The sequence below is a fragment of the Psammomys obesus genome, unplaced genomic scaffold (genome assembly GCF_907164565.1).
Source record: "Psammomys obesus unplaced genomic scaffold, mPsaObe1.curated_primary_1811, whole genome shotgun sequence".
NCBI lineage: Eukaryota > Metazoa > Chordata > Mammalia > Rodentia > Muridae > Psammomys > Psammomys obesus.
Genome location: NW_026596064.1, coordinates 8915602 through 8927461, shown reverse-complemented (window position 1 = coordinate 8927461; position 11860 = coordinate 8915602).

Below are 11860 nucleotides of genomic sequence, written 5' to 3'. Positions count from 1 at the left end.
GCCCAGGACAGCCAGCACTTAAACAGGGAAGGCTAGACTGCTCAGTGAGCAGATCTGAGGACTGCACAAGACTGCCTAAAACTAGTCATTGCCTAGATTTGTGCACAGGTAGGTACCGAAGTTCAACCAAAAGACACCCCCACCCATGCAAAAGCTTGTTAGCGGCTGGCGTTGAAGTGTTGGTCACATGGAGGAAAGACTGAGAAGCGGCTGCTAGGTTTCCTGGATCTGTAGATCAGGGTCACGTGCGACATCTTCTAAACAGTGCATGGAAAGTCGTCAGAAGCATCTTAGACCCTCAGATAGCAACGTGGAAATGAGAGTACTTCAGTGCTCTTCGGGACCTTTTCCCTAGTAAAAGCAAAAGCATGTATTTGCTTGCATTCCTCAGCCATTCCAATTGAGCCATCACAGAAAGAGGTGGTGTATGATTTTATACAAGAGAGTTAGCTCTAGCATTTATAAAGCCATCCTGCTTATGAGCTAAATTTATTACGTTTGCCAGGTTAATCTGTTTTCTCTAATCGGACACTTAATCATCCCGTCTCCTCCCAGCATTATGGATTCATGAATGTCAGCTGAGGAGAGTTGCTCAGTCAGGGCAAGATGATAAATTATCGTTTCATTTTGGGGGTATTTGTGACTAAATGCCTCATAATAGAATTAAGATGAAATAAATCTTGTAATTTTAGTTTTAGATCCCTGCCAGGTGCGGAGAAAATGCATCTGGCCAAAAGCAAATGCAATTCTACCACTGAGTAGAGTTTATGGGTGAGAAAAAGCTTTGTATGCAAGGCAGCCAAGTTCTTCCTTCTCCCTACAGATGGTCATGCCCTGGTCCTAGATGGGTGAACTGCACAGCACTGCCATTTCCACTCAGCCAGGGTGAGCCCCACAGAGTGAAAGGCAAAGGTTTTCTGCATGTAAAGTTGTCACCCTGGGATCTCAGAAGCTATGCACAGTACAGATTGGTCCAGATGTTACATTTCACTCAAATAACAAGTTGCTGGTTTTCTTGTTTGGCTTGGTTTGGTTTGGTTTTGCAATCAGAATCAGAGCCTGGTTGGATCATAAGGGTTGAAACATTGAAATAATGGTAATGGATATGATTTAGACACATATTTTATTAAATAAATGCTAAATACATGTCTAAGCAACAGCTCTAGGGGGAAACAAGAGCCATTCTTTGTCTATTTACATACAGAGACAAAAGCCAATTGAGATGCATGGCAGGAGATGAAGGCCTCCAACCAACCATATATATGAATGTGTGTGTGTACGTATCTATGTCAGTAGTGCATGCTTCTAATACTTAGGCTTCTCATTCCTTTGTGGCACTTGATTCTAATACACCTCCAGCTCCTTGGGTTCTGGCTGTTGCTGAGAGGCCTGACATATGGATCTCTGAGCTTAGAGTCTGCTGGGGTGTAACAGAGACTTTTAGTTGAGAGTCTTCCTATACCCAGAGTCCTTCATCTACTGAAACAGCGAAATAAAAATCTTACACCGATTTATTTGTTTATTTGATGGTTCTGGAGTTTAAGCAAAGCCTCATCGGTGCCAAAACACATGTGCTATCCCTGAGCTACAGCAGAATCCCACAGCATTACTTTTGTATTAAAAATAATAATGATAATGATAACAATAAATTAAAAGGTTAACAATGTTATCTTAGGTATTTTTAAATAGTTAGAAGAGAAGATTGTAAAGGTTTTTCCCACAAAGAAATAAGTAAATGTGGTTACACTCACTTGATTATTATATGATGTATAAATGTTTATAACCTTATATTGTGTAATCCATGAGTATGTTTAAGTATCTGTCCATTAAAAAAAAAAAACCTGATTACTAGAAAACAAAAAGCTAGAAGCTGGGTGAACAAAGAGATCTCAATAATCAAGTTAAAATGAATAAACACTGTTTATACTGAGAAAATTTTTTTCAAAAGAAAAGACCTGCACAAATACAAGGTAACTAAGAGCCGGTGTGATAAATGGTCTCCATGACGACCTCATGGCCTTACACAGATAGTGTCTGGAAGTAGGCAGTGGCATGAGCACTAGTGAGTTGAAATGGTCATTTGAATACTTCAAACCCTGCTCCTCTCCAGTCAAACAACACTATGAAAGTAAGAGCACCGGATGTCAAGGGAAGGACTGCTCAGCGTGCAAACCACTCTCGTCCTTATCCTTCATTGTGCGCTCTTGCTCCTGATGACTGGAACCGGACATCTTTCCCCTCCATGACTTCTGGAGAAGCTAAGGTCTTTTCAGGCTCCTTCTGATGTCTTTGTGACTGCTGCTTCCCCAGGCCTAGGTTGGTGGGAAACGACTAACCTTGTTAAATTGGCCAACTGAACCAATACTTGCGGACAAACGGGGCAGTTTCATGTAATCCTAGTCAGAGGTACAGAGACCTGTCAGTATATGACGAAGAATGATTGTCTATAGAAGGAGCAAGCATTCTGCCTGGGGAAAAGCCCTGGAGAGATAAAAATGGAAAGCTTGAGTTCTAATCCCAGGTACATTCCTCACTAGCTAGAGAACACTAACACATTCCTCAGACCTACTCAGGTAGGGGGAATGGGGAACACCGTAACATAGCCTGCCATCTTTGCAGATTTGTGAATGGTTTCTAAGGCTATAAAAAGCTTAATATATGTAAGAAAACTATAATGGCTCAATAAAATAACCTAAGGGTATCCTTGAAAACCACATTTACGTTTCATCATTTATAGAAAGAAAAATACCTAAATATAGGCACTATATTCCTGCTCCTGCTCTCTCTCCTTGCCTCTATTTTAAAATCTAAAATAAGCTGTCTTTATCAATTGTAACATTTATATACTCTAAAGTGTCACTTAAAAAGGTATACTGACAATGCAATTATCCCCCCTTTTTTTCTTTTTTGGTCCTTTATTGGTTTTATAAATAAAAGCACATCACTGAAAGAATGCCACAGAGAGGTGGACTTGAGTCTAGGGGAAAATCATTCCAGGCAGCAGGAAAAAGGTAATTCTGACTGGTTCTCTATAAAAATCCAAATTTCTGCACAAAAATCTTAAAGCACAAGTGTTTACAGGACTCTTGGTGACAAGAAAGGCAATAGTAAATGTGCATTGGCACTAAAATTCATGTATCCATGGAAACCTGTGAAGTTCCTGAGCGCATGCGTTCACAGGCTACAGAATTAATCCTTGGGCTGAGGGGAATAAGTGTGTTACTGCACTGTGAAGGGCTGGCAGATTGCTGAGAGCTACTTACATGGGCACGCATCAACTTGTTTTCTTCTGTTAGATATAATTATGGGGAGAACGGAGATCTCAGACATCGACGGGAAAGAAAATATTTTTGTTTACATGTACTTATATCCTGGAAGGCACTGTACTCAACTCAGAGTTTTAATCAGAAAATTTTTGGTAAGCCAGCAGCAGCCCCTCTCCCCACCCCCCTCCATCTGTGGCTACCTGAATGAACAGATGTGTATGTTTCTTGCATGATGGAAGAAAACGCCATAAAAATTCTCAAGCTGATTATTCTTGGTGATTTAAATGTGATCCCAGCCAGTGATTCCCGTGTAAAGCTTTCAAAGCAAACTGCATAGAACTACCAGAGGGCGGGGAGGTCAGAAGGACCCCCTGCAGGAACTGATGTAGTTAATAAGGACCAAGCTTCTAAGGAAATAAGGTGGTACTCTTCACAAAAGCCTAGTTACATGGCAATATATATATATATTTCCTTTCCCTTCCGTTGCCAAGCCCGGGATTCTTTTCTAATAACTTAGAGGTGATTGACCAGCGGAAACAGTTGTAAAATTGTGAGTGGGTCTTGAAAATACCATGTTCTGTCCTCTCTGAAACTTGTTGTCTCAGTCTTCTAATAGAACACTACAATGTATCTCTGTTGGTCACAGACAGCACCTCAGTTGTTGCTGGTACATGTGTGAAATAATATTGAGTGTCGTGGATCAGCTAGAGAGCATACTACTTGCTATAGAAGTACCGCTATTTCCTTACATGTTGAAGGCTTGACACCCTACGACACTATGGCTATGGCGCTGTTTGAAGAGGTGATGGCAGCTTTGGGAGGTGTGGCCTGGCTGCAGGAAGTAGACTCCTGGAGAATGTCTTCAGAGGCTGATCTTGGTCTCTACCCTTTCCTGTCCCTTTCATAAATACCATGAGGTTGCAGATAGTCTACCTTTGGCTACATTTGCTACTTTGTCATAGGGCCAGAGACAACAGAGAAGGTAGCTATGGTGGACCAAAACCTCGAATTGTATCTTTTAAGTAAGCCAAAATGTGTCTTTTACCCCTTTAAATGGTCTTCTGTCGGACACACTGTCACATACCATAGCTTCCACAACAAGACTTTTTCCTCACTTTAGGAGAATAGACAGGGAGATGAATGAAACTGGGTTGCATGATATGAAATTAACAACAAATCAATAAAAAGTTAAATAAGCAAAGAAATAAGAGAACAAACCAGCATCACAGAACTAAATTCTTGGAGTGTTTCCTCAGGCTCAGAACACAGAAGCTGTGGTCCAAAGGGGGCTGGGCTCCCACAAAATATGTAATAAGTTAAACCTTTTCTTACTCCAGGAGGGAAGAATGGGACATCGTTACATGCTTTTCTTTTAAACATTTGTATTAAATAATTTGTTTATTCAGGTTACATCGCAGTCGTAGAACCCTCCCTCCTATTCTTCCCTTCCCACCCTCCCTCCCACACAGCCCCCCTCCCACACACACCCTCCCTTGTTCCTCAGAATAGAGGAGCCCTTCCATTCACATACCCCAGCTCATCTACTCACATGAGGACTGAGTTTGTCCTCTTCCCCTTGTGGCCTGAGGGTAGCTCCATCATGGGGAAATGATAATGAGGAGAGCTGGGGATATCTCTGACACAGTTACATTCTTAACAAAGGAAAGTCACATGAGAGTAGCTGATCTTGGTAACGACACGTAGAAGTTTTCCCATGATGCACTGGTTTTGAAGGCATGAAGCAGAGTCACAGAGAGTGTCTGGGGTCCAGGAGAGGCCTCTGGTGAATGTGCTGCTCCAGTTGAAGCAGAATTCCTTGGAGAGAAGTTGAGGCCTGGCATCATATACCAGGGTCAGAGTCCCTAATGAAATCCCAGGAGAAGCTATTGGTAAAGGTACAGCCTGGTTGCAGTGGAGCCACCAGCATTTTGGAGATGCCAGCACCATGATATGGCCATTAAGGACTGTAGCATCTGTGGAGTAGAGCTTCCTTGGGCCTAAAAACAAGCTATATGTGTGGCAAATGGCAGAGATGGGGAGATGGAGTCCTTTGGAGTTCAGGAGATCCTAAGTGGCTCCCAGAGGTCAAGTCTTGAACTTTTTCACACTGTTAAATTTTGGTTTTGCTGTGTTCAGAATGTAATTGTACCCTGGTTCTTCCCTTCTTGGAGTAAAAGTGTTTAGCTCATTTTTCATTTTACAGGAGCCTGGAGTTAGGAGACTTTGAAATGTTAGCAAGATGTTGGATATTTTAGAGAAACTACAAACTTATATAAAGAGACTGATATACTAAAGACATTAAAAATGTTAAAGTATTTGACATTTTAAAGTCTGTGAAACTTTTAAAGTTATTTGTGTCTTGTAGTGTGACATTAGTATTGATAGATCTCTTGGGATGAATATGAAAGGGAAGGTTAGTGTTTAAAGGTGATATTTGTGTGTGTCCAACTGACAAGGTGTCCATGGCATTGGTTCCTTTAAGGCAATTCGATACAAGCTAGAGTCATGTGGGAAGATGGATTCTCAATTGGAAAAAAAAAAATGTCTCTACAAAATTTGCCTGTGGATGAGTCTGTAGCACATTTTAATGATTCATGATTGCTGGAGGAGGGCACTCACCTTACCGAGGGTGGATGGTACCACCTCTGAGCTGATGGATCCTAGATAGTATTAAGACAGCGGGCCAAACAAGCCATGTGAAGCAAGCCAGTAAGGGGCAGTCTTTCATGGCCTCTGCATCAGCTCCTGCCTCCAGGTTCCTGCCTTGTTCCCTGCCCTGACTTTCCCTCAGTGATGGGATGCGATATGGAGCTATATGCTGAAATAAGGGCTGTCCTTCCCACACCATTTTTCCCCCATGGTGTTTATCATAGTAGTGAAAACCCTGACAAAGACACTAACTAACAGTAGTGATGACATTAACATGGTGCTCTCTCCCGTTTAAAATGTTTTAATAGCTTGGTAAAGCATTTAAGTGTTTTTGGACTTGTCATTGTGTAGCTGTTGCACAGCTCTGCTGTGATGAAGCTGCCCAGAGCTTTCAAAATGGGTTTATTTGTGTGTGTGTGTGTGTGTGTGTGTGTTTAATTTTTAATGTGGAGTGCACACAGTATGCATAATCTTTGCACTTGACTCACTGTATTTTTTAACCACTACAAAGAGCTTAGTCACATGGATTGCTCTCTAAGGCATTAAATGGCCCTTGTTGGTGTGTGCCAGGTTTCTCTTTACTCCAGTGCAATTCTCCACGTCAGCGTCCAATTAGCAAACCTCTTCTCTGTCATCCTTCTGTCTTCGAGCCACCGAAGCAGGGCACCCACCCTGACCCTGTCCACTGCAGGCCTGCCCACACAGGGAAAACACAGTGGGTACTAGGAAAGTCTTAGCAAATGCCTGGGAAAGTCTTCCTGCCCTGTGGACACTGGTTCAGCCACTTCCCCTGGAGCACCAATGGTAAAGTAGCTCAGGTGGTCTTGCATTCTGTTCTGTACTCTGATGAAAGGCTGAGCCATGATTTTCTTACCTATGCATGGATGGCCTTCCTGACTTTTATCCAATGAACTTTTTTAGGATTCAAACCTCATTTTATTTTAAGTAGTATTTATTGAAGCTTAATAATCAAGTGAATGCTATAGCTATAAATTTTTTGTCTAAATGTTTAGTGCAATCTACAGTTCCAGTGATTCTGTTTGAATTCTAAGACTTGGGCAGAGAACAGGAGAGCAAACACTAGTTTTGCTTGAGCTGAATTAATACTTTGAGCTGTAAAAGAAGGCACATTAAGGGAGAAGATTCTTTGTTTTTAGTTGCTAAGGAATTTGATGCCACGCCTTGTAGGGCAGAGATGTGAATGGATCCTCAGCAAGGCCTGGCTGTCATCAGAAGAATGAATCCAGTTCTCTTTCTCCAGGCACTGTTAATTCTTAAAATATTTTCCGAATGTTTCTTCCTATATTTCCTCTACCCTCTGAAGTGTTCATATCCAATAGCCAAAAGGCTTCTGCTAAATTTCAAAAACCACATTGCTCTCCTGCCCCCAACACTCCATTGTCTTTGCATTCCATTCTCCAATCTTCAGTTTCCAAACCTCTAAAGTCCATCCCTGGGACCCCTCTTATATCTTATTCTGTACTCTCCTATTGCTCAAGCTTGTGCCCCCTGGCCTTCCCTCTGGTTCTGGAATCTGCAGTGTTAGTTTCCCCTCCAGACTGTGTCTGCTGTTCCCTTTTCCTGGAGCACTTTCTTCATCCTGACCCCTGACCCCTGAAGAGCTACATGCCTGATCTTCCAAATATCAGGTGTCAGGCTTTCTTTTATCAGTCTACATAAAATGCCACACCACTCTCACACTTCCTTACTTTAATGTTTTGTTTTTTTTTTTTGTTTGTTTGTTTGTTTTACTGTTACTCTAAACCCTACCCAATACATATTGACTCTCAGCCACTATGCCCACTGTTAGAATGGGTCTCCTCATACACTGGGACACTATTTGTACCTTACAAAACTTGCACGATGTCCGATGAGTAATGAGCACGTGTTAAGTCAATACTTCTGCAGTGAGTGATACAAAATCTCCTGTCAGTTTCACAGCTAATTCCTGGACTTTCTTCTCCTTGAGGCAAAAAGGCTGCTGCAGCTCCCACCATCACATGCTCACAGAACCGCTTTTAGAAATGGGAATCGGTGGCACAGGCATTCTCCCACAAGTATTTTTCTCTGAATAGGAAGACAAATGTCTTTCCTAGAAAAAGTTCCCCAGTAGGCTCTTCTTTACACTGTATTGACAAGGGCTGTCCTGATCTACAAGAGAGCTGGGGGTGTGTTTGAATTCCTAGTCTGTGGAGAGAGAGACATGCACATGAGAAAAGTAAGATTAATAAAATCAGAATGTCAATAAAATGCCAGGACTGCTACATCCCTGGTGTAGCTTGCCCATGGCTGAGCACAGGTTTTGTAACCCAGGAGATCACTGCCGTCACATACATTTTCATCCAACAATGCTCTGGCTCTTTCTGCCCTTCATATCTTGAAAACACAGCCATTTATATGACTTACCTTTCCAATTTAATAACTTTCATGAAATGAAAACCTTTTCAAGTCATTATGTGGGAAAATTGCTTATACATTTCCATGATTAAGGAAGGTTGATAGAAGGGCAAAGCAAAGGGGAGAATGAAGAAAGATGGCCAGAGTCATGCTTCCCTCCGACCAGTCAAAAGAAGAAAAGATGAGAGAGGTCTGCTGAGCCAGACAAGCAGGCACTGGGGCGGGACGAGGTGGGAAGTAAGAGGTCAAATTGCCCATTTTATTTCAGATCGTTATTCAGTTTTGTGTGTGTGTGTATCAACTTTGTTCATTTTAATTTTTTTATAATTTATTCATTATATATCCCAGTTGAAGCCCCTTCCCTCAACTCTTCCCAGTCCCACCCTTTCCTCTTCCTCCCTATACCCTTCTCCTAGTCTACTGAAAGGGAGAGTTCTCCTCTTCTGCCATCTGCCCATAGCTTATTAAGTCTCATCAGGACTGCCTGGATCCTCTTTCTCTGTGTCCTGGTAAGGCCACATCGCCAGGGGCAAGTGATCCAAGAGCACTGAGTTCATGACAGAGGCAGCCCCTGCATCCCTTACTCAGAACCCACATGGAGACTGAGCTGCTAATTGACTACATCTGAGAAGGAGGTCTAGGTCCTCTATATGCATGGTCCTTGGTTGGTACATCAGTCTCTACAGGACCACCTGGGCTCAGATATTTTAGCTCTTTTGCTTTCCTTGTGGCACTCCTGTCCCCTCTGTGTCCTTCTATGCCCTTCTTCTATAAGACTCCCTGCACTATACCCTAAGTTTGGCTATGAGTCTCAGCATCTGCCTCTACCCTTTAGAGAGGAAATAATTAAATACTGAAAGAAATATTCTGGTTTTATGCGAGAACAAAGACCAATTTTGTTTTATTTTTCATATGATCATGTGTGTGTGTGTGTGTGTGTGTGTGTGTGTGTTTGTGATGCTTCTGTATTTGTGGGGGCTATGCATGTGTGTGTATCTGTGTATGCATGCTTGCATGTGTGTGTATCTGTGTATGCATGCTTGCATGTGTATGTATCTTTGTATGCATGTTTGCAAGTGTTGTGTTCAGGTGCTTATGGAGGCCTGAAGCTGACTTTTTCAATCACAATAGCCTTATATACTGAGGCAGGCTCCCTCACTGAACTGACAGCTCACCAACTCAGTTAATCTAGCCAGAAGTTTCCTCCGAAAATTCCCTTGTGTCTGCTTTCTGGCTACTGGAATTATAGGCAGCCACTGTCCTGACTCAGTTTTTAGATTGCTTCTGAGGATCCAACCTCTGGTCTTCACAACTCAGTAAGCACTTTAGCTGAGTCTCCGCCATAGCCCCAGAGACCAGGCTCTTATATCACATTTCTAAGCCAAACACTAAAAGAGTTACATGGTACTTTTTATTTTATTTTTTTTCATTTTAGAGACTTTTTCAAAGCTCTCTTATTGGCAAGTTGACACAGTGGATGTAGCTTCCAAGTTCTAAGGCAATCTAAAAATCACGCTAGCATTTCCATGCCCCACATTGAAACTCTCCTTCTTGCTTTCCACATGCTGTCTATGCAGTCAGATTGACTAGAGTGAAGATACATTCTACAGGCCTGACAAGTCAGAGGACAGACAAGAGAGTTTTCTGCCCCAAACAGAAGGGCAAGGAAAAGAAGGCAGGAGACCTTTCTTCCTTCTTATCCTAGGCTTGTGTCCCACAGGGTTCCACAATGCCAGAGTTTTGGAACCAGTGAGTGACATACTGTGGGGTTCAAGATGCCACCAGGTAGCACACACCGCTACGGTTTTCTCCTGAAGATTTCCATACTTTGGATATGTGGGACACCCAAACTGAAATGAAAGACATTTATTATGCCCATGCACAGCTAGTTTTTCTTAAAAAGAATGACCAGAAGCATGTGGACTGGAGCTAATTGAAATCATCAGGGACTGTAAAAATCCTTCAGTAAATGTGGCCTGGGGGATGAGCATGCAGGCCTGCTGTCTGGTTGACATGTACATCTCAATGTAAGATCAGCAGGCTTGCTGATCTATTGGAAGTGGCTTTCCGTTCTTCCTGCTCATTATTAAAGATAAAATTAAGAAGAGACTGACCGTGAGAAGGGAACGCCTGACTGGGGAGATAATTGGATTCTCAGCGTAATTCTTGTACTTGTCCCAGATGACCTCTTGACCATGTCGTGTTGTGAGAAGTAGGAAGGTATGTTCTGGCTCTGCTGGGCGACTATGACAGGGGGTTGAGCTCTCTGATCACCTGTGTTTTTTATCTCCCTCCAACATGGAATGCTTTAGGTTAATATAGGCAGCACAGAAATAGTAAATTCTTAGGATATCGCCTGGCAAGTTGGATTAGGTGTTAGCAGTAGTTACAGTGTTGCTAACTTGAGTCCGAACATGGCTAGTAAATAAAAATTAGGAGGAACAAGCATAAATGGGTCTTTGACAAAACCGATTTAAGAAAGTAGATGAAACGTATTCTATTCCCATATAAATAGAACTCTAAACCCTGCTACTAAGAAACTACAGCATGATGTTTGTTTCAAACCTTACTGAAGGCATTCGCTTGTGTAAATGTCGACATAACATCTCTGTCTCTAAATTGAACTGGCTGGAGAATTTAGCCAGAAACAAATAGTTCCATCCAGGAAAGTGAATCAATGAAGCTATAGGCTTTGCTCAAGTGACCTCTATCTCTGTGAGAACTGAATGATACCATCAGAACCAGAAAGCTAGCTAAATAGGTGTTTTCTGAGGCCACCAGGAGCAGGTTTCTTCCATTTTTAAGGAAGTCTTGGTTCCTCCCATAGTTAGCTGGCACTCATTTCATTAATGCTAAACCTTGAATCTTGACTTTCTGTGGCCTCTTGTTATAGCAGGGGTCAGGGAGCCTCGGGCTACTTATTTTTGGTAGACCCAGAGAATGTTGGCATATCCAACATACCCAACTCATATTGGCAGTTTTGGGGCTGCAGCCTGAGGGTTTGTAGAAAAGTTTTATATAGGAAGGTTATCTGGGGCAGAGCGGCTTCTTATGGGTACTGCGGCATGTGAATGTTTAGAGGGGACAGGATTGAGGCTCCCTGCCAGGCTACAGCATAGCAGGCCCCTTCTCTGTCAGGTGTACAGGGCATGCATGTGCAGCTCTGCAGTCAGAGTGCCATACTCTGAATCCAATCTTTATGGCATTCTGCTGCGCTGGTGTGGTCTCAGCGCATTAGGCTCACCATGTGTATTGCTTGGGTTTTCCGAATTTCTGTGAACAATTACTTGACAGGAAGCCACTTAAGGATGGGTTTACATTGGCTCGCAGGATATAGTCCATATCCAGGATATTGTCTATTCTGCTGAGGAAGGCATTCAGAATTACAAAGAACCTGTTATATCATCAGCTGAAGCAGAGACCACAGCCAAGATAAACAAACAAACAAAAACCTTTGAGTCTTACCCCTAATATCTTGTATTCTCAAGCCAAGCTCCATGTTCAAAAGATTCCTCAGCCTCTCCAAATAGTGCCACAAACTAGTAATC